Source organism: Dromiciops gliroides, chromosome 5 (assembly GCF_019393635.1).
Source record: "Dromiciops gliroides isolate mDroGli1 chromosome 5, mDroGli1.pri, whole genome shotgun sequence".
Classification (NCBI taxonomy): Eukaryota; Metazoa; Chordata; class Mammalia; order Microbiotheria; family Microbiotheriidae; genus Dromiciops; species Dromiciops gliroides.
This window is the reverse complement of record NC_057865.1, coordinates 176,722,104-176,746,431: the sequence shown is the minus strand read 5'-3', so window position 1 is coordinate 176,746,431 and position 24,328 is coordinate 176,722,104. Positions and strand designations below refer to the sequence as shown.

General features: G+C 39.7%; 1 pseudogene; it reads left to right on the top strand.

The window, feature by feature from the left end:
• Positions 1-24,328, top strand: part of LOC122728867 — a 60,535-nt pseudogene that overhangs the window by 34,655 nt on the left and 1,552 nt on the right.

Below are 24,328 nucleotides of genomic sequence, written 5' to 3'. Positions count from 1 at the left end.
ATAGTTCAATGACAGAGTCAGGAAGACCTGAGTTAAAATCTGATCTCAGAAACTTACTAGCTGTGTGACCCAAGGCAAATCACTTAACCCTGTTTGTTTCAGTTTCCTCATCTGTAAAAATGAGCTGGAAGGGGGGCAGCTAGGTGGCGCAGTGGATAAAGCGCCAGCCCTGGATTCAGGAGGACCTCAGACACTTGACACTTACTAGCTGTGTGACCCTGGGGAAGTCACTTAAACCCTTATCACCCCGCAAAAATAAATAAACATACAAACAAATGAATGAATGAATGAATGAATGAATGAATGAATGAATGAATAGATAGTTAGATAAATAAATAAATAAAAATGAGCTGGAGAAGGAAATCACAAACCATTCCAGTATCTTTGCCAAGAAAACCCTAAATGGGGTCATGAAGAGTCAGACATGACTGAAATTACTTAACAACAATGACAACAATAATAACTCTGGCATTTTCTCCTTCCTCATCTTTACCTCCTGCTTCCTTCAAGTTCTAGCTAAGATCTCATCTTTTATAAGAAGCCCTTCCCAATCCCCCTAAATGGCAGCACCTTCCATCTGTTGATTATCTTCAATTTATCCTGTATATATCTTTGCATAGTTGTTCACATGTTGTCTTCCCCCTTAGACTGTGAGCTCCTTAAGGGCAGGGCCGGCTTTTTGCCTTTCTTTATGTCCTCATTGCTTAGGAGAGTACCTGGTACATAGTAGGTGCTTATTAAATGTTTATTGACTGACAAATCAGCCACTGACAGGCTAGGTTACCATGGGGAAATTAAATTTTTTGAGCTATTCTGTAAAATAGATATAATATTTCTTGTACTACCTACCAAAGAAGTACTGTAATGATCAAATGAGATAATTTATGTGAAGCACATTATAAATCAGAAAGCACATTTTAAATTGACATTAGCAATATTATGAGTGCCAGAGTGAATCTAGTCATCCAACTTGAATGGGAACAAAAAATCATCTCTACAACATACCTACTAAATGAACACCCACATTTTGCCTGAATTTCCCCTATGACTGGGAACTCACTAAGTCAGACCAGTGTTAGAAAACAGGCTCTACATGTAATGGTCCCACTATCATTGAAATGTTAACAGACTCCCCCTACACACACACACACACACACACACACACACACACACTACCCCCTCACATTTTATCTGTTGTCTATTTACATAATTTAAGGTAGAAAAGTTTCTGAATAAAGCAAACTTCTTAACACTTTCAACCAAACTATGATAGCTGAATGGCAGCTAGGCAGCACAGTGGCTATAGATCTGGACCTGGAGTCAAGAAGACTTTTCTTTTTGAATTCAAATGTAGCCTCAGTTACTTACTAGCTGTGTGACCCTGGGCAAGTCACTTAACCCTGTTTGCCTCAGTTCCTCATCTAAAAAAGATCCAGGGGCAGCTAGGTGGCACAGTGGATAAAGCACCAGCCCTGGATTCAGGAGTACCTGAGTTCAAATCCAGCCTCAGACACTTGACACTTACTAGCTGTATGACCCTGGGCAAGTCACTTAACCCTAACTGCCTCACCAAAAAAAAAAATGACCTAGAGAAGGAAATGGCAAATGACTCTGGTATCTTTGCCAAGAAAACCCCAAATGGGATCACAAAGAGTCAGACATGACTGAAACAACTCAATATGATAGCTGATGTACATCAGTCTAAGACATCTTACTCAATCGACTAGAATTTATTAAATGCTTTCCATGTGCTGGTATTATGCTAGTTGTCTGTGAAAACACACAGTCCAACTACATAGTCTGAATAATTTGATATTGTTTCTTTAAAGAAAAATAGGGTATAGTAAGCAGTTCAATTTTTAAAAAGTGAGCTAAATAATAGTTTGTTTCTTTGTGTTAGATTTCTAGAAACTATTTTGTGTAGGCAAGGCAAGTCATAAATTGAGACAATGTTAGACTGTATATACACAAATGTGTTCAACTCTTGGTCTAGCAATGGATTTACAATTTATGGGGACTTAACTATTTCTTCTCTCATTATCCTTAATATGTCATAGCTATAGTCTCCAAAAATTCCCTAGCATTTCCTTCCCCATGAAAACAAAAAATAAAATGATTTAATTTAATTTAGTATTCTCTCTTTATATATGAGGAAACACTTCAAAAATCAAGAAAAATTGGGGACTCTATGTCTGACCAGACGCAAGAAAGAAGCTTGATAGGTCTACCCAAGCCACCATAAAAATTATAGGTTATTTCTACTTCAGAGTTCAGGAAAAGAGGATGACAAAAATAGGAGTTGATGTCATAGGTCCAATTTGATGGTGGGAGTAGTAGCAACAGTATATTATAGGGTTCCTTATCCTCTCTCTTAAAAAATCAACTGTGAAACTGCTTATGATTTCCATCTTCATGGAAAAGCAACATTGAGGCCTGCCATGATTACTTCTGACCTCTGGCTTAGATAACTCACCCACCATCAATCACTTCTTCCTGGTGGCTTCATGTATATCTGATATTTCCAGAGTCTTTTTGTATGTGGACACTTGAGAACATGGCCAGCTGGCAGGTTATTGTTACCTAGCTGGGTAGTTTTAATTAAAGTATTCTACAGGCCCTGAGTGCCAGGGTATTATTTGAAGTTGTCAGGGTCACCTATAAGCTATATAAGAAAGGATCAAAATAGAACTAACGGATCTGCTCCAGTCCTTAGCTGCCTTAGGAAACAAAGGAATTTTCTAAGCGAAGACAGCCCACAGAAACCTTGAACAATTCCTGGGAGCAGCTGAAGGATTTCCCTTAACATCTCCTAGATATGGGGTAACTAGGTGGCAGTCAGGTGGCGCAGTGAATAAAGCACCGGCCCTGGATTCAGGAGGACCTGAGTTCAAATCCAGCCTCAGACACTTGATACTTACAAGCTCTGTGACCTTGGGCAAGTCACTTAACCCCAACTGCCTCACCAAAAACAAAACAAAACAAAATAAACAAAACAAAAACCCCAATAAAAACAAACAAAAAAACAGCTCTAAGATCATGGACAAGAAGGGAACCTTCTACTCCAGAAATCACCCAGTGCAATTTCCTCATTTTACAGAGGAGAAAGTGAAGCCCAAGGAGGTGAGATAATTTGTCCAAGCTTGCACAAGCAAGCAGCAGAATCTGGTATTTGAATCAGTTTTTCTAATGACTTTGAATGAGGCCATGTGCTGTGAAGATCCCAAATTCCTCCCACACTCCTCCTCTGCTCCTATCTCAAAAGAGGAGACCTCTTTCTTTGCTAAGGTTACTAGGTTACTACTGTTTCTCTTGCGCAGTTTATCCCATTTCCTCCATTTATCCTCTTTCTCTGTTTAATTTCCAGTCTCTTTATAGATCAGCTTCTTTCCAGTTGCTTCCAAGCATACCCAGATATCCCTCATCCTTTAAAGAACCAAAGGAAAGAAAAAAAAAATCCTCCACCGGATTCCTCTCAATTATTGTCCTGTATCTCTCCTTGTGACTGCCAAATTCCTAGAGAAATCGTTTGCAGTCATTGTTCTGCTTCTTCACAGTCCACTCAGCCTTTGCAGTCTGGCTTCTGATCTCACCACCCAACTGAAACTGCTCCCTCCAAGTATACTGGTGGTCCCTCAGTTGCTAAATCTAAAGATCTTTTTTTCAGTCCTCAATCTTTTTGACATTGACAGTGACACCACTGACTGCCCACTTTCTCCTCCTGGATACTTTCTTCTTTGCTTTTCATGACCTTTCATGGGATCAGGAAAGGCTTCCTTCATTTCCCACCTAAAGGACTACCCTCTAAAAGAAGCCTTTCCTGGGCAGCTAGGTGGCACAGTGGATAAAGCACCGGCCTTGGATTCAGGACGACCTGAGTTCAAATTCAGCCTCAGACACTTGACACTTAACTAGCTGTGTGACCCTGGGCAAGTCACTTAACCCTCATTGCCCTGAAAAAAAAAATAAAATAAAAATAAAAGAAGCCTTTCCCAACCAACCTCTCCATTCTAGTGACTTCCCTCTGTTAATTATTTCCAAATTATCTTGTTTGTATATAGTTATTTACACGCTGTCTCCCCTATTAGACTGTCAGCCCCTCAAGGGTAGGGACTGTCTTTTTGTATTCCCAGTTCTTAGTACAGTTTCTGGTGCAGAGTAGGAACTTAATGGATGTTTGTTGGCTGACTGGCTCCTCTGTTACTACTAGTGGTTCTCTTTCTTCCTTCAGAGGTCATCATGGCAGGCCTCAATGTTGCTTTTCCACGAAGATGGAAATCTTAAGCAGTTCCAAAGTTGATTTTTTATTTTGTTTTTGTTTTTTGTTGAGCAATGAGGGTTAAGTGACTTGCCCAGGGTCACACAGCTAGTAAGTGTCAAGTGTCTGAGAGCAGATTTGAACTCAGGTCCTACTGAATCCAGGGCCAGTGCTTTATCCACTGTGCTACCTAGCTGCCCCTGATTTTTTTTTAAGAGAGAGGATGAAGAACCCTATTATATGCTGTTGCTACTTCTCCCACCTCTGATTTCCACTGCTCTACTCTCCATTCCTCTAATTTTCCAAATCAAACTATCCCTCCTTGCTTCTAGTTTCCTATAAGTGTTACCTCCTCCTATGAGACTGAAAGTTCCTGCAGGACAAAGAATTCCCTCACTTTGGCAATTTTTATCCCCAGTGCTTGACATATAGTAGGTGTGAACCCATTGCAGATCACTTACTCTGGCAGGTCAGGCTCTAAGGAACCTTTCACAGTTTATTTCAGATTCCCCTCCACATACTCTATTCTCCCAATTGGACGATTGGCCACTCCCTGAAGATATCCTAACTTTCTGCCTTTGCTCATGTCATTCCCTACACATAAATTGATTGCATTTCCTAGCTCTAGGACCATCTCTTCTGTGAAGTCTTTCCTCATCATCTCTCCCCAACTCCTCCAGCTAGAAATATTTCCTGAATCTTCTTAACTCTTTTTATACCACGTTTACGCACACGCTACAGTATTTATTAAACAGTACTATGCGTTATTTCCTTAGACATCTGGAAGACAGAAGGGATAGACTGCTGGACTTCAAATCAAGACCTGAGTAGACTCCTGCCTTAACTCATCTTAGCTCCAGTAGAAGAGGCCTCCCTTTTCTTTTTATGGAAAGCATGGCAGGGTAGGGTGACTCACATGGTTTGGGGACATCTGCCAAGTCTGAAGAGCAAAGGCCTACATGAGTGGGCCTTTTAGTGCCCTTGGGTGACTAGAAAGTCACACGAATACTGCCAGAACTGCCAGGAAATTACATTAAGTGAGGCATAGCCCCTGGGTCAATGAAGTCCCAGAGACAGCTTTGTTGCCTTTGAAGAAAAATTGGCCTAACATATGTGGGTGGAAGAATTATTGGTAGATAGTGATCATTTTGCAACTTGAGTTCAAATCCTGTCCCTAACCCTTACTACCTGTGAGATCCTGGGCAAGGTACTTAACCTCTCTGATCATTTGTAAAATGGGGGAGGGATGGATCAAATGGCTTCTAATATCCCTTTCATCTCTAATTCTATGATGCTAAGAAGGATAGGGTCCTAGGAGCTGGGATCAGCACTCTATACCCTGCTCTATTAGCAGAATCTATCTGTAGCATGTAAAGGGTGTTGAGATGATCTGGGATTGTTGAGCATCAGTTTGGTGTAATTCTAGAGCACTACCACTCAAAGGGAGAGCAGTATGCAAGAAGAGGCAAGAAGAACATTAAAAATGAACTTGGCTTCCACTCCACTGGTCTAGCCTAAGCGGTTTGAATCTGCTTTACAGGTTAACAGAGCTTAAAGAACAATATCTGCTAGAGTTTCTATGGAAACTTAACAAAGCTTCACAAACAGGGGAACAGCTAAAGTGTGTCACCCGTAATTACCCTATGAATGATGATTCAGGTGTGCAGAGGAGGCACTAAGCTCCCATTCATGAAAACTTCCATTGATATAATATAAAACTCAGTTAAAAAAAAAGTTTCCCCAGACACCTAAAAAATGTACTGTTTCTTTTTTAGAGAAACATTGTAAAAGCCCAATACCCTGCTATGAATCAGGAACAGCAAGCGAGTGGTTGACACACCTAAGGAACCAGTTCTAGACAAACAACAACTCTTTCTGGATTAGCTGCAAGTGTCATCTTCAGCAGCCTGACATTTGCAGTGACAATTCGATGCATCTTGAAAATTCGCCTTAATGATTTCATGTTGGCTTCTTACATGGAGGGCTCTCACAGGATATCTGCTCTGTAATCTTCTTTGGGGTTGAAAGAAGTGGTCTTGAAAGTAACATACTTAACTGAGAGGAAAGGAAAGAGAATACCTTATCATTTGTGAGTGTGAGTGTGTGTGTGTATGTGTGTGTGTAAAACCAAACCTACATTTTAAACAAAAGAGAAAACACAGGAATCCCCTGGAGGCTTAAGACTTTGTAAGGTGAAAGACTCGTCTTTTACCATTTCTAGGGGCAGGGAGGAGAGGGTGGAGGAAAAAGAGTCTGAAATTGTTATTGTTCATAACCCATCTTTACATTTCAGGCATCAGTGGACTTCATTTCAAGACCATTACCCATATATAATTTAAGCCCCCTTGTATTCCATTATGGAGTTTGTTTTTCTCACTCCTATCTGCTACAGGAAATAGATATTAAAATGGAGCCATCAAAATTCAGTTTTTAAGGCTTATAAGTAAACAAAGCTACAAAGTTAAAAGAGGCCTTTTTTTTTCTTCGGTGAAGCAATTGGAGTTAAGTGACTTGCCCAGGGTCACACTAGTTGTTTGAGATCACATTTGAACTCAGGTCCTCCTGACTCCAGGGCCACTGCGCCACCTAGCTGCCCCCTAAAAGAGGCCGTTCTTACCAAATTTTGAAGGCTTCTATTGCTTTCTGTAAATACTGTACCTGCCATGTTGTACATCACAGCTATTACATTAAAAAAAGAACAACAACCAAGCAAAGTTAAAAGAAATATGTTAAAAAAAAGTTTGCTAACACTATTGTTAAGACACTAGGATTAATTCACTTGAAAGACAAAGAAAAAAATAACATTTATTTGCAGAAGCTTCCTGGTAACTCCTTTTCCCTATAATGCTGAGTCGACCTCAAGAGAGTAAATTAGATCATAGTGTCCTATGTGACCACTTGTTTCTGGTCATCGAAGTATTCTAAGAAGTCCATATCTCCAACTGAGCTCACTACTAATTAAACACTAATTACACTCCTTCAGTCAATGTGATCTTACAGAGAAAACTAGAACTACTGTTCTCTTTACTGGTAATAAAGATTCAGGCAGGAGCTGAGGTCATTAGCAAAAGAATACGAGTTTGTTCACAATGTGGTAACATCTATTCCACCCTACCCAACAGGTTTTCTTTTAAACCCTAAACTAGCCTTTAAAGGGGGGGGGGGGAGAGAAGAAACTACAAAACGGTGGCTGTTCGTTTTTATTTTAAAACTTTGTTGTTTACTTTTGACTAAAAACTAGGAGAGAAAATGTGTCCTACTGGAATATTTTTAGTTATGTAAACTCTAATTGCTAAAGGGAAGGTCTTCTGGAGCTGCCATGTTAATACTTGTTTGTTTTTGTAACAAAGACTGTCATTTAGCTGCATGTTTTTAAGAGAATTAGAAGGTAAATCTTCCAAACTTTTATTGGAGGTAGAAAAGCAAGAATAAATAGAATGAGTTTAGCAACACAAATTCAAATGAATTCAACAACCTAGCAAGTTTATATCCAACTATTCTAAGTTAACAACTTGAAATGTGGGGCCACATCCTGGCAAATAAACATCCCTTGTTAGGAAAAGGGAGATGTCTACATGCAAAGCTGTGGTCCTCTATTTGTCATAGAACTGGCCTCCCTCTATAAAACTACTTAAAGATTTCGGGGGGAGGCCAAAAGTCAAATGTTTTGTTTCAAATGTTCTTTTTCTCTCTGCTTCTAAACAACCAAGAATGTATAGAGCTGAAGTGCCGACTGAATTTAATACAGTGTTAACAGCTCTGGAAGCTGTTCAAGCAAGATAGTTGGTGTCACATAAAGTAAGCTTTATTTGCTTCAGTGTCTGCTGATCTCAATGTTCACACTTTACAGTGGGTACCCTGAACCTGCTGTTGGAATCAAGTTCAATTCAACAAGTATTTATGGAGTGCTTACTGTACCAGGTACCATGCTGAACATAGGGAGAATACAGAGAGAGATAAATCAGTCCCTTGCCCCCAACTCAACCATCACTCTTCTGCAAAAGGCCATCCCTTCCCCACAGCTGTTAGGCCCTCTCCTTCTGAGAGTACCTTCCATGTATGTGTTTGTGTATGTGTATGTGTATGTGTATGTGTATGTGTATGTGTATGTGTATGTGTATGTGTATGTGTATGTGTATGTGTACGTGTACGTGTACGTGTACATGTATGCATGCAATACATATCTTGTATTTATCTAGTTGTTTACATGACTTCCGCATTAGAATCTGAGCTTCTTGAGGACAATGACTTTGCCTTTCTTCATTTCCCTAGCCTGGAACATAATAAATGAAAACAATATGTACATAGATAAGTCAATTTAATATATACATGCACATGCATGCATGTACATACATGCATACACATGTCATGGATACAAATACTTTTAGGGTGAAGGGAACGAACAACTAGGGGCATTAAAAAAAAAGCCTAGTGTTTGATAAACCCAAAGACTCCAGCTTCTGGGATAGGAACTCAGTATTTGACAAAAACTGCTGGGAAAACTGGAAGATAGTATGGCAGAAATTAGGCTTAGACCAACATCTTACACCTTATACTAAAATAAGGTCAAAATGGATACATGATTTAGACATAAGAGGTGATACCATAGGTAAATTAGGAGAGAAAGGAATAGTGTACCTATCAGATCTTTGGAAAGGAGAACAGTTTTTGACCAAACATGAGATAGAGTATATTATAAAATGCAAAGTGGATGATTTTGATTATATTAAATTAAAAAATTTTTGTACAAACAGAAGCAATGCATCCAAAATTAGAAGGGAGGCAGAAAGCTGGGAAACAATTTTTGAGGCCAGTGCTTCTGATAAAGGCCTCATCTCTAAAATATATAGGGAATTAAATCAAATTTATAAGAATCCAAGTCATTCCCCAATTGAGAAATGGTCAAAGGATATGAACAGGCAGTTTTCTGATGAAGAAACCAAAGCTATCTATTCCCATATGAAAAAATGCTCTAAATCTCTAATGATTAGAGAGATGCAAATTAAAACAACTCTGAGGTACCACCTGACACCTATCAGATTGGCTAAAATGACAAAAAAGGAAGATAATAAATGTTGGAGAGGCTGTGGGAAAATTGGAACACTAATGCATTGTTGGTGGAGCTGTGAGCTGATCCAACCATTCTGGAGAGCAATTTGGAATTATGCCCAAAGGGCGATAAAGCTGTGCATACCCTTTGACCCAGCAATCCCACTTTTAGGTCTTTTGCCCAAAGAAATCATGGAAGGGGGAAAGGGACCCACATGTACAAAAATATTTATAGCTGCTCTTTACGTGGTAGCAAGGAATTGGAAGTTGAGGGGGTGCCCATCAATTGGGGAATGGCTGGACAAGTTGTGGTATATGAATACAATGGAATACTATTGTGCTGTAAGAAATGATGAGCAGGAAGAGTTCAGAGAAACCTGGAGGGTCTTACGTGAGCTGATGATGAGTGAGATGAGCAGAACCAGAAGAACATTGTACACAGTATCATCAACATTGAGTGTTGACCTACTGTGATGGACTATATTCTTCTCACCAATGCAATGGTACAGAAGAGTTCCAGGGAACTCATGATAGAAGAGGATCTCCAAATCCAAGAAAAAAAAAGAAAGAAAGAACTGTGGAGTATAGATGCTGATTGAACCATATTATTTCTTTTGTTTTGGGTGCTGTTGTTTTTTTTTTCTATTTTGAGGTTTTGCATCACTGCTCTGATTCTTTCTCTTGTAACAGGATTAATGCAGAAATAGGATTAATGTTATTATGTGTATATATATGTGTGTGTATATATATATCTATATGTATATGTATAGATATATATAGATATAACCTATATCAGATTACCTGCTGTCTAGGGGAGGGGGGAGGGAGGGGAGGGAGGGAGGGAGAAAAATCTGAAATTGTAAAGCATGTATAAACAAAAGTTGAGAACTATCTTTACATGTAACGGAAAAATAAATTAACGTTGGTGTAAAAAAAAAAAAAAAAAAAAAAAAAAAAAGCCTAGTGATAGCACCTGAGTTATATTTTGAAGGACGCAAAGGAGGTAGAGGTGAGGGGGAAACACATTCTAGGTAGGCTCCAAGCCAGGGACAGGAGCCAGCTAAAACTGTTTCCCAAGAGCTGAATCGTAAATTTTCTTTTTCTTTTTTTTTTTGTGAGGCAATTGGGGTTAAGTGACTTGCCCAGGGTCACACAGCTAGTAAGTGTCAAATGTCTGAGGCCGGATTTGAACTCAGGTACTCCTGACTCCAGGGCCAGTGCTCTATCCACTGCACCACCTAGCTGCCCCTAAATGTTTACTTTGGGGGGGGGGGTGAGGCAATTGGGGTTAAGTGACTTGCCCAGGGTCACACAGCTCGTAAGTGTCAAGTGTCTGAGGCTGGATTTGAACTCAGGTCCTCCTGACTCGAGGGCTGGTGCTCTATCCACTGTGCCACCTCGCTGCCCTGAATGTTAAATTTTCAGTGTGAGCACCCACACCTCAGAAATCAGCAAATGTTACAAATCAAGGATTGTTTTGCTGTGTTATTTGGTATCTAGATGGAAGCAAGTATTCATAAATACAGATTAAGTTTAGTGTGGATACATTTGTTTTCCTCCAGAGAGACAGCTGTTCATTGTTAACCAGCACCCTCCTGGTCAAACCTATGCAAAGATAAGGGGGAAGACAGAATGCCACCTACAGGGAACAGCAAGCTGACCGGTGTGTCTTGGAACATAGAGTGTGTGAGGAGTCTTGTGTACTTGGCTAGAAAGATAGGCTGGGGCAAATTGTGAGGGGCTTTAAATGGGAAACCTAGGAATCTCTCCTTGGTTCTAGTGAAGGAATTCTTTTTATTTTTGGTGAGGCAATTGGAGTTAAGTGAATTGCCCAAGGTCACACAGCTAGTCCATGTTAAGTGTCTGAGGCTGGATTTGAACTCAGGTCCTTCTGAATCCAGGGCCGATGCTCTATCCACTGCACCATCTAGCTGCCCCTAGTGAAGGAATTCTTAACCCTTTTTGTGCCAAGAATTCCTTCAGCAGTCTGGTGAAACCTCAGCATGATATTTTAAAACGCATAAAGTAAAATGTATAGGATTACAATGGCAATTAATTACATTCAAATACATTTATCTGAATATTAAAGAAACAAGTTCACAGACCCCAGGTTAAGAACCCTGACCTAATGGGAAGAGGAAACCATTGAAGCCTTGAGCCAAAGAGAACCCTGGTCAGGCTCACACTTTAGCAATATCAGTCTGGCAACTGGGTAAGGGGTGGATTAGAGAGGATAAAGACTTGAGGCTGGGAGATCAATTAGAAGGTCTTGGTGTTTTGTTTTGGGTTTTTTTGGTGAGGCAATTGGGGTTAAGTGACTTGCCCAGGGTCACACAGCTAGTAAGTGTTAAGTGTCTGAGGTCAAATTTGAAATCAGGTCCTCCTGACTCCAGGGCCGGTGCTCTATCCACTGCACCACCTAGCTGCCCCTTTTGTTTTGTTTTTTAATAGCCTGGGAAAGAGGTAATGAGGGCTGAACTAGGGTAGCAGCTGCAGAGGTGCAGAAAGAAAGACAAATATGAGAAGTTAAAGGAAATCAAACAGACTATATTTGGTAACTGTTTGGATATTGGTCTTAATGAATTATAAAGTGTAAACAATTTTTAATGGGGAACAAAACAGGACAAATATGAGATGTTAAAGGAGATCTGATTGACTGTAACTTGGTAACTGATTGGATATTGGAATTGATGGGGAATGAAGAGTAAAAAAAATTTAAGAATCAAGAATGACTTCTAGGTTTTTTTTTTTCTTGTTCTTGACTAGAATGACATAAGAATGTCAGGACCGTTGAGAGAAACAAAGATGATGGGATGAAGGGTGGATTTGGGAGGAAAGGATAAGGATTCGGTATCTTTCTTGCCCAACTCACTGTTCTTTGTAAGAACAACCAAAATGACAACCTTGGCAAAACTATACCAGAGGGTCAGCTAGGTGGCCCAGTGGATAGAGCACCGGCCCTGGATTCAGGAGGACCTGAGTTCAAATATGCCTTCAGACACTTGCCACTTACTAGCTGTGTGACCCTGGGCAAGTCACTTAACCCCAATTGCCTCACCAAAAAAACAAAACAAAAAACCCCCAAAACAACAACAACAAAAACTATACCAGAAGGCTGAGTCTTTGAAAGGAGATTCTCCAGACCTGATTGTAGCCACAATCTCTCATTCCTCATGCTGACTGATGATTTCAAACCCTTTTCTCTTTCAAGTCCTCAACTACACCCCACCCTATACTTGCCAGTAGACAGTTTAGCCTAGTATTTTCCTGAAGAGGCTGTGGCTATCTGTCAAGAAATCCTACTGCTCCCCTCCTCAGAGAAGTTGAGTATCAGCACCCATTCTCTCCTTTACATTTGTCTCTGAGGAAGAGGCCTTCCTATATATATTGTTCTTTCTGTGCTTAGCATTTCATTCTGCTTCATTCTGGTAGGCGCAACATCCTAATCTCTTACCCTATGCAAGTTAGGCTACATTTTCCTTAGAAGGTATCCAGACATTCTCCAAGACTTAGTTGCATGAGAGGACTGAAGAAGGCTCTTTATCACCTGAATGCAAACCAGCCAAGAGAAACGCCACGTAGGGAGATCTCCCATGTTTGGGTGGTAGAGCACTCAGACAAGGGAGCTTTGCTCAGCTAAATCAACTAAAGGTGTCCTTAATGTCTATTCTTATGGACTATTCTGAATCTCTTTTCTGTTAACTGTTGAATGACATGTGTATCTTATTTTTTTTTTCCAATATTAAACCTAAAATATCAGGGGACTGGCCTATCAGTCCACTTTTTATGCATCTTAAATAGCTAGGTTTTTTTTTTCTATTTAGAGGTAATTTATTCCAATCCTCTTAAGCTGAGGCCTAATTTAGTTTAGAAACTTGTTCAAGGTCAGGTAGACAGAAAGTGGCCCTACTTACTACAACAATACTCTGGCGTTCCAAATCCTAAAACTCCATTACTTGCCTCACCTTCACTGTGAAATTGCTTGAAAAACTAATCAATTTCCTACACTTACTCCTTCCTTCCTTCCTTCTTTCCTTTCTTTCCAGGGCAATGAGGGTTAAGTGACTTGCCTAGGGTCACACAGCTAGTGAATGTCAAGTGTCTGAGGCCAGATTTGAACTCAAGCCCTCCGGAATCCAGGACCAGTGCTTTATCCACTGTGCTACCTAGCTGCCCCCAATTTCCTAGACTTTCTCAACAAAGCACTTTGTTGTCTTTTCAACCCTTCTACTCTGGCTGCTATCCCTAATACTCCACTGACTCTTCCCTTCCCTCTCCTCTCCCCATTGGTGACCTTCTAATTAAGTGATCTAAAAATCTTTTCTCACTTCCCATCCTTCTTAACTTTTCTGCAGCAAGTGGCAGTTAACTATTCCTTGATTCTAGATACTTTCTGTTCCTTTGGCTTCAGAGGTACATCATACATTCCTGCTTTTCCTCTTATTCAGTTCAAAAAGTATTTATGAAACATGTGATGTATGTATATACTAGTCACTGTGCCAGGTGCTGGGGATACAGATTTTTAAAAAAAGAAATATTCCTGCCTGCAAAGAGTTTACATTCTATTGGGGGGTGGGGGGAGGAAGTGGTCATTTAATGTACACAGATAAAATTCTGGCTATTCACCAGAAGGTCAAATACTGAAGCTTAAGCTTAAAGATTTGGGCCAGATAATGAGAAGACAAGACTCATTAGAAAAGACCCTGATGTTGGGAAAGATTGAAGGCCAAAGGGGAAGAGCATGGCAGAGGATGAGATAGATAGTGTCATGGAAGCAATGAGCATGAACTTTGACAGACTCTGGGAGAGAGTGGAGGACAGAAGGGCCTGGCATATGGGGTCACAAACTGTTGGACATGACTGAACAATAGCAGCAACAACAACAAAGTATAAAATATGTGCCACATAAATGCAAAGTATTGAGGATCAGGCACTAAAACCTAGATTGATCAGAAAAGTCCTCTGATTTCTCTAACTTGTGTCCCCCCCTTGCCCAGGGTCACACAGCTAGTGTTAAGTGTCTGAGGCCGGATTTGAATTCAGGTCCTCCTGACTCCAGGGCCGGTGCTCTATCCAATGTGCCACCTAGCTGCCCCCTAACTTGTGTTTTGTTGTCTCTTTTGATGGTTTCTTATCCTTTCCCCCGAACTCTTAATATGGTTGCTCGCTAAGGAACTGGTTTAGTTACTGTTGAACTACATGGTTTCTGAAGGTTCTTCTGACTTTGTCTCATCCTCTTCTCTTTTCTCTCTCCTCTTTGCCCAGTAATTGAATTCACTTCAATTGACAAGGAAGGCATATGTGCTTGATGTCTTGAAATGTTTAAATTATCTAAAATGATTTAAAATTAAGTAAATTAAAATGAGGTACTACTTAGGCATTCATTTTGGTCTCCCTAATCCATGTATTCATCCTTAACAGTGTCTTTTTATGCAGTGATCCACAAGCAATCATGGGAAAGGTCAAAATGGAGGAATTTACATTGTGAGGACTTGCATAACATGGTCATGTGATGGGCCCTACAGAACAAGTCCTGCTATAATAGATTTGGTTCGTATGCCTGACTTCTTCACTGTACTGGATCAACACATAGAGATGACCATCCCCTCAATCTTGCCATCTTATGAGTACTCCGTTTCCATGTTCAGGAACTATGAAATGTCTTTATCTTATCAAAGCATCTTACTATTCTATATTTCCCCTGGCCTCACAACCCTTAATCCTACCTTTCATCCCTGTGGCATCCTCTAATTCCTCCAGCCCACCCAGCTTGTTTGTTTTTTTCAGGCTATTACCTTTTCACTGGTTACACTTTTTCTTCTTCCCAATCTTGATGCCTTCATGAATTAGTTCAACTTTACACTATCCTCTTTATGGCAATCACTTGCCCCCTTGACCTACTCCCAACTTAAACTTTGTATTATTTCCACCTTTGATCCCTATTTAGGCTGAACAGATGTGGAAGAGGTCAGGAAACAATGATGACTGGATCCTCTACAAATTTATATTATATAATGTGTTTTCTAAATTATTGGGGGCGAGGCTGGGTTTTCTAAATTATTTCTACTTATATATTAATGGCTATTTATATAATAATGACCATTGCACCCATTTAGGCAGTAAGTATTATTATTATTGCATATCAGTAAACTATTGGTCCTGTGGCATTTAAAACAAGCAGAAAAACCCTAGTGTCATATTGTCTCTAAGAGAGCACATGGCCTACCAGCCTACACTGTCCTACGAGGAGAGTACTCACCAACTGACAGCAGGATAACGGAAAGCAGAGAACAAGGAGGCTGACTCTTTGAACGGTCTCCACTTTTATGCTCTTTTGATACAAGCGGGTCATTTAGACACTGATCAAAGCTAATTGGCTAGCATCATTCAATTCCATTGGTTGACATGACTTGAGGGTGGTCCATATTAAAATGAGCTCTACAGATGACATCAGGGGGAAGAATGCAAAAGACTACCTCCTAAGTTGCTCCAGGCAAAGTCCATTATCCAGGTGTGGTATAATCAGTTCACCAAACTAGACAAAAGAGTCTATTTCCATTCCTTGGGCTCACCCAGAACAGGATTAAAACTTCCTCCTAAGAACTGAAGGGGGAGGGGAGGCAGAGAATTGAAACTGGGACTCTGGGTCCCCAAGAAATTCATTATTAATAATTATTTTCTCACAATAATCATAACTGGGCCCCCTCTACAGCAAGGCAATACTCATACTTCATAACAAATTTACTCTCCCCTTCACCATGACAGCTATTCCTAGACTTCTAATCCTTCAAGTACCCTACAGCATGCCTTCCTTCCTTCCTCCCCTTCAGCTGAGATTCTTGTTATATAGTTCACTGAAAAAATTGAGGCCATTCAATGACAGTTCCTTCTTTCCTCCTTCTCATCTTACATCACTCAAACATCTCCCACTATCTCCGCTTTTAGTCTTCTCCTAGCCAATACAAAGCCCTCTATGAGCAAAAGGGATCCTATCCATTCTGGTTTTCTCCAACAGATTCATCCCCATTCTCTAATTTTCAGTTTCTCCCTATCTACTGGCCACTCCCTATCTGCCTACAAACATGCTCATACCACCCCCATCCTTTAAAAAACATTATTTAATTCTATTGTCCCACTATCGATTACCTTCTATCTTTCCTTCCCTTCTTGACTAAATTTGAGGAAGCCATGAACTCTATTTCCTTTTCTCTCACTCTCCTCCCAACTCTGCAATCTGGCTTCCAACCCCATTATTTTTTTGTTTTTGTTTTTGTTTTCGGTGAGGCAATTGTGGTTAAGTGACTTGTCCAGGGTCACACAGCTAGTGTCAAGTGTCTGAGGCTGGATTTTAACTCAGGTCCTCCTGAATCCAAGGCTAGTGCTCTATCCACTGTGCCACCTAGCTGCCCCCAACCCCATTATTTAACTGAAATTGTTCTCTTCCATGTTACTAGAGATCTCCTAATTTTCATTTCAATGTTTATCTCACCAATTCGTTGACCTCTCTGCAGGCTTTGACACTGCTGATCATCTCTTTTGGAGACCATTTCCTCTCTAGGTGTTTGTGACACTCCTCTTTCCTGGTCCTCCTCCTACCTGTCTGACCACTCCTCTTCCATCTTCTTTGCTAGAGCTTCTCCAGTGGATGCCCACTAACCACAGGTATCTCTCAAGGTTCTATCCTGGTACCTCTCTTTTCCCTCTATATGATTTCCCTTGGTGATCTCATCAGCTTCCATAAGTTTGATTATCATCTCTATGCCTGACTCCCAGATCTATTTACCCAGTCCAAACCTCTCTCCTGAGGTCCAGTGTCACATCCCTAACTACCTCTTGTACATTTTGACAGGCATTTCAAACTCAACACGTCCAAAATTAGACTCATTATCTTTCCCTCAAATCCTCCCCTCTTCCCAACCTCATTAGTGCTACTTCAGAGAATTACACTGTCTTCCCAGTCACCTAGGTTGGCAATCTACATGTTATCTTTGACTTTTCTTTCACATACCCACTCTGTTGTCAAGACCTGTTTACCTTTGCAACAGCTCTCAAATATGCTCCCCACCTTTCTCTCCACTCACACAGACACAAACTTAGTTCAGGCCCTCATCACCTCATACCTAGACTATTTCAAAAGTCATCTGGTTGGTTTTGCTTCCTTGTCTCTCCCCACTCCAGTCCAATCTTCCACTCAGTTGCCATCTTCCTAAAGCACAGGTCTGCCATGTCACCTACCTACTCAATCAACTCCAGTAACCTCCAGAACAAAATATAAAATCCTCTGGCATCTAAAGCCTTAAAATCTTGTCATGTTCCAGTTATATCCTTTATTCCCCTCCAGACATCCTTCAGTCTAGTGACCATGGCTTCTTTGCTGTTCCTTGCATACAACACTCCATTTTTGGACAATGTGCCTTCTCATTGTCTGTTTCCCATGTCCGGAGAGATCTTCCTCCTCACTTCCACTTATCTATTGGCTTCCCTGGCTTTTTTTCAGACTCAGCCGGAATCTCACTTTTTCAGAGAGGCCTCTCCTGGTCCCTCCCACCACTACTCCCATTCATTCTCTCTCTCATTACATATCTTGTATGTATACAGTATTTGTATGTTATCTCTCCCATTAGAATGTGAACTCCTTGAGGGCAGGCATGGTGTTTCACTTTCTTTGTATCCCTAGCACTTAGCAAATCTCCAGAACACTCTGACCACTTAATAAATGCTTTATCAATTGATTGAAGTGGGAGAGGAGGGTAAATACTAAGAAAATTAAGCAGATATAAGATTTTCGTTTGTATTTGAGAGAGATATGTTTCATGAAGACAAAAATCACCAAAGCAATTTCACCATGCTGATGGTCTGCAAAGAAAACAGTGTAAAGGCATTTGGTAGCAATTGACCAAAGGGGAACTGTTTGGAAAAGGTTCCTTTGAAAATTGGTTAGTCAGAATGTTTTTATTAAATGTTTACTACATGTCAGCCACTCCCAGCTGTTAGCACAGTGCTATATAAATATGTAGTAAATGCTATATAAATGTTGACTATTAATTATGATGATGATGATGATGTGAAAAGAAGTAAAGTGTGTGAAGACTATAAAAGTTGGAAGGGGACAGGTTGTGAAGGACTTTAAAAGATAGAGGATTTTATAATTGTTCCTGGAGGTAATAGGGAGCCATTGGAGTTTATTGATTAGGAGGGTCACACTGATGTAGGAGGCAAAAGGGGGTTAATAGACAAACCTAAGATCCAAGCTAATTCAGATATGAGCTCTAAGAGGGATGCAGACCCCAGTTAATGGATAATTTACAAGTTCTCATACCCATAGAAATCAGTACCCATAATGGGAACAGAGGGGGAGAGGCCATGAAGGCCTAAGACTATAACAATGATATATTGACAGGCTATAGAAACTCAAACTAGAAATAAAGGATAAATGAAGATGTTTTGAAACTAAGCATGGGAACCAGAAAGAGACATGTGCAGAAAAGGCCAAATTTGTCCCCAGATTCACCAAAAACACACCTACACTGAAAAAGGTACCCGCCTCCAGGGTTGGCTTAGGACCCCAGGAACTCCAAATCAGGATAAACCCTACCCTGTGTCTCCCTAAAGTGGAGATTATTATAATGAGAAAGACAGGCCCTCCCCTGTACCTCCCTAAAGTGGAAATTATAATGAGACTGATAATCAATTTATCCATACTAGAAATATAACTGTCTTTCCTTTCCTTATTTGAGAGATAACCTTTCCACTTTTCTGGTTCTCTCCCTGTGGTCACTCACAGTATTGCAATAAAACTTGGGAAACTGAGTCACTGAGTCTTGTAATTCTTTTGGAACGACTCATGATCAATTTGACCCCAAATTCAGCCCACATCAACACTGTCAGGAAGAATTTTTATGCACAGCTCACTTTTCTTTTAAAGCACATAATAAACTCAATATGTAACTTTCAAAAGTGTCCTGCTTTAGACAATCTATTATTAAGCACTTTTGAATGAAAGCAGCCGAGATGTGTAAGGCATTAGTGTGATCTGAGTTTTAAATATGTGATGGATATTTTCCTTAATAATAGTTCTGGATATTATGAAATTATTTTTAAAAGAAGTTATTTTACCTTAAAATAGTTTGGCCACCTCATGGCGAGTTAAAAGCAAGCATTATACCACCTAAGTACTCCAGCTTATAAATGTGTCATTGTAAATGACAAGCTGTTATGTGAGTCAGCAGTGTAAAAATGCTATTTAAAAAGCTGATGATCTTGGGATGTATTAACAGGAGTATGACATACAAGAAACATGAAGTAATCCTCTCAATATATACAGTGTCCACACTGTAGTTTCATTTTTTTTTTTAAAGTGGAAAAACAGAAAAGGATATGGAGAATGATACCTAAAATGACCAAGGAACAGGGAAAGGACTGGAACCTGTGATTTCACTGCAATAGGGAACTCAATCATTGCATGTCAGTATCTTTTCTGCACATATATGTCTTAGATTGCTGCTTAAGTGACTTCCCCAAGGTTATACAACCTGTATGTGGGACTAGAACAGAGGTGTTGCTGGCTTTGAGACAAGATCTCTATCTATTATGCCATGTTGCTTCTCACAATGACCATACCTTTGGAAAATAGGATATATAAAGAAAGGTTAAGGTACTACTTTTGTAAAGACATTTCACAAAAGACTTGAAATGTAGATATTTTCTTATCTTCACAAAAGAAGGATCAAAAGAAGGTTTGCATTACAATCTAAAAGCATTGTGCCTACACAGATAAATGAAAAATTCAATACTAACACTGGAAAATAAGGTTGCCAGCCACAGTCTCTGGAGTAGGAAATTGTTCTGCTCTTTGATTCTGTAACAGGCCCTCCATCAAAACAGGCTGTGTCACTCACCAAAGGGGAGAATTCCAACTGAGAGGTAAAAGAACTCCTCACTGTCCTGTGGGGATGAAGATTAGAATGCAGATTCACTCCTCCTGTGGTAACCATGGTGACCACAGGTTGATGTACTAAGTGAATGTTTAAATATTACAACTAGGACTTGCCTCCCAATTATTTATGATGACAAAAAGCTTGTTTTAAGAGGGAGGCTGAACTACGGTTATAAACATTTGCAGGGGTCATGCCCATTTTCAGAGGAGTAAACTCATTCATACAGGCAGTGTAATCACAAAAGAAATATTGATCCTGTACAGACAGATTTAAAACTGGAGTAGTATACAGTTATACTCCTTAATGTTATTCTGGATGTCAGTGGGATGGAACACAACAATTAGCTTTTGGATGACTAAATTCACTTTGTCACATCTGTCTCCCCACAATTTCAAGGCTAGAACTGAAAATGACAGAAAAGTTGCTCAATAACACTTGTTGCTTTAAGCACCCCCCCCCAATATGATTGTAGAAAAATAAAAATAGGTGTTATTGGCCGAAGGAAAAGCATGATCAGTCCTAGCTCCACTATAAATGATTTCTATTGCGATTACAAATAAGCCAATAGAAAAGCCAAGAAGCTCTCCTTGCAATTTCATTGTCACACAGTCATATGGTATCTAATGGATACAGCCTTAATGACAATAATTTAATTTTAATTTTATCTTTGCTTCTTTAAGAAGGGTATTATTCCAAATGAAACTGCAAGGCAGAGGCAAAAATGAACACAGGGGTTGTTGTGTATCTATCTTCTAGTTCCTCGTAGTCCCCAAAGCCTTCCCATAAGATTATACCCTCTTCCACCCCCCAGGGCAATGAGGGTTAAGTGACTTGCCCAGGACCACATAGCTAATATGTATCAAGTGTCTGAGGTCACATTTGAACTCAGGTCCTCCTGAATCCAGGGCCCGTGCTTGATCCACTGCACCACCTAGCTGCACCCCCCATAAGATTTAAAGGAGAGATTTAATTATGAGATCCATTTCACAGACTGGGAAAATAAAATATAAAGATAATGACTTACTAAAGTTTATAGTCTAAGTTTAGAGCCTGTTTAGGGTCAACTATTTAAGATTTCCCTTAACAGACAACAAATATGTGGACACTTTTATAAAGCAATACTTTATTAATTTGGATTTTACCAATTTGTAAATTGTGATAATTCCTTTTCTCTACTGAAAGCACACATTAGTATATAGTACAAATTAATGGTATAAATAAGGCATGGTGTCTATTTAAAGAAGTTGAAAAATTCTAAACTATTAAAATATTTTAGAAATGCCTATTTTTTATAATTAGCTTGATGTATTAAGACTGCTTTTCTATTAGTTACACTAGTCTAAATTTACTTAATTCAATTGCTACTTGAAAATACTCAAATACTTCTTTAAAATATTCAATGACTCATGTTTAATTGATTCTTCCAATTAGTAAGAAACATGTCTCCCTATAGAACTCTATGGGTTCTAAAGCCTAATTTAAAACTAGCTAAACTGTTGCCTATATTGACTCCCAAAGACTCTTATAGTTAGTTACCTACTTTATAGACTATATAGACCTGAGTTTATTAGCTCAACAAATAGACCAATTCTATTTATCTTCCCATTTATTCCAATGTATGGGGCTGCAAGCCTCCTACTCAAATACTCTACTAGAGTATCTGTGATCTCATCAATATGTACATTCCCTCCAGTGATGCAGACTGAGATCATTCCATCTCTGCCTAACCTATTTAACAACTTGTCTTTGTCCTTCCTCTCCTATAAGTTCACCATAATGGGATCTAACCAACCGCAGTTTCACCTAACATCTAAGTGGATCGACCAGTAGAGGCTATGGGCAGTTATCCCTTAATCTCCCCACTTCTACCCAATCCATTTTCCTTCTGAATTATACATTTCCCTGATGACAACATTCTACATTCTCTTCCAGACTTCTCTTTCCATCTTTACCGTATTTCAGTTTGTATCTTTAAAAGGTTAGGGCTACATCAATTGGGGAATGGCTGGACAAGTTGTGGTATATGAATACAATGGAATACTATTGTGCTGTAAGAAATGATGAGCAGGAGGAGTTCAGAGAAACCTGGAGGGTCTTGCATGGGTTGATGATGAGTGAGATGAGCAGAACCAGAAGAACATTGTACACAGTATCATCAACATTGAGTGGTGATCTACTGTGATGGACTATATTCTTCTCACCAATGCAATGGTATAGAAGAGTTCCAGGGAACTCATGATAGAAGAGGATCTCCAAATCCAAGGGAAAAAAAAAAGAACTGTGAAGTATAGATGCTGAATGAACCATACTATTTCTTTTGTTTTTGGTGCTGTTGTTTTTTTTTTCTATTTTGAGGTTTTTCATCATTGCTCTGATTTTTTCTCTTATAACATGACTAATGCAGAAATAGGATTAATGTTATTATGTATGTATGTATATATATATATATATATATATAAAACCTATATCAGATTACCTGCTGTCTAGGGGAGGGGGGAGGGAGGGAAGGGAGGGAGGGAGAAAAATCTGAAATTGTAAAGCTTGTATAAAGAAAAGTTGAGAACTATCTTTACATGTAACGGGAAAAAAATAAAATACTTTATTAATTAAAAAAAAAAAAAGGTTGGGGCTAAGGGGAGGCTAGGTAGCGCAGTGGATAAAGCACAGGCCCTGGATTCAGGAGTACCTGAGTTCAAATCCGGCCTCAGACACTTGACACTTACTAGCTGTGTGACCCTGGGCAAGTCACTTAACACCCCCCCCCCCCCAATTGCCCTGCAAAACAACAACAACAACAACAACAAAAGGTTAGGGCTAGGGATTTCATTTATAGGGAACTCATCAATGAGTAAACTCCCTCTATCAATACAGGTTGGCATCTTTTAAGAAACCTATAGTTTTTAGAGAGTTGCATTTATAATAGGACAGAGGTTTGGCAGATTAATTTGCTCAGGGTCACACAATCAGTAGTAAGTGCCAGTGAGATAGGACTTGAAGCTAGGTCTTCCTGGTTCTAAGGCCAACTCTTTAACCCACTACTGCTTCCTGCTTTCAGTAACAAGGTAAATAAGATCTCTACTTACTGAATTCTATCCATAAAAGAATTTTTGAGAGGTGAATATTTCCCCTGGGGAGGAAAAACAAATCCATAATTGAGGCAGTTAAGTTTTGCTATGGATAGTGAGTGGCCAACCCAGTTACTAGCCTCTGAACCACCAAGGTCCTCAGACCACAGAATCAGTCTGTCATTAAGCTACTGCTGAAGCATTTCTAGATAGGTAGGACCTGGAAGGGTTTGCATTGCATTGGCACACTGGTCAACCTCCCACCATGATGAGGTCTTAGGACTTCAGTAAAGGTAGGGATAATCAACTTTTTTTTTTTTTTTTTTTTTTTAGGCAATGGGGGTTAAGTGACTTGCCCAGGGTCACACAGCTAGTAAGTGTCAAGTGTCTGAGGCCGGATTTGAACTCAGGTACTCCTGAATCCAGGGCCGGTGCTTTAACCACTGCGCCATCTAGCTGCCCCGATGATCAACTTTTAACTAAGTATAATGGGGAATATGTGAGAGGAATGATAAAAATGACATAAAAACTTAGATTTGTATAAAATTGTTGTGGTACAGCATGCCAAACATTTCCTCACATTCCCTCTTTGATATGAGCTCTATTTTGGCAAACAGGTACTACCTCCTTCAACTTTTTACCAAAGCTGTGAGTAAATCACAAAACTGATTTGAGTTTCACTTCTGTTGCCTTTATTGAAAATCAAAACACAATCTAATGCATCATTTTGCCATTCTCCCCCCCACCCAATACATAGTAAGTGTGGTATGTTTACCCTTCCCTTACATAACCTCTGGTTAAGATGCTTATCAGCAGTTGAAAGTAGTAGAAGAGCAAAAAAGAAAACAAGCTTATGAATTATTCACAAATCAGATAATTTACCAGTCCTTAGCTGGAGTTGACTATAGACACTGTCAAGATATTATCCAGATAACTGGTTAGGTCCTAGACAACATCCAGGACATACTGGTAGCTAAGGTTCCCCATTCTCCTTAATAGGAAAAGAGAATTAACTGATGTGC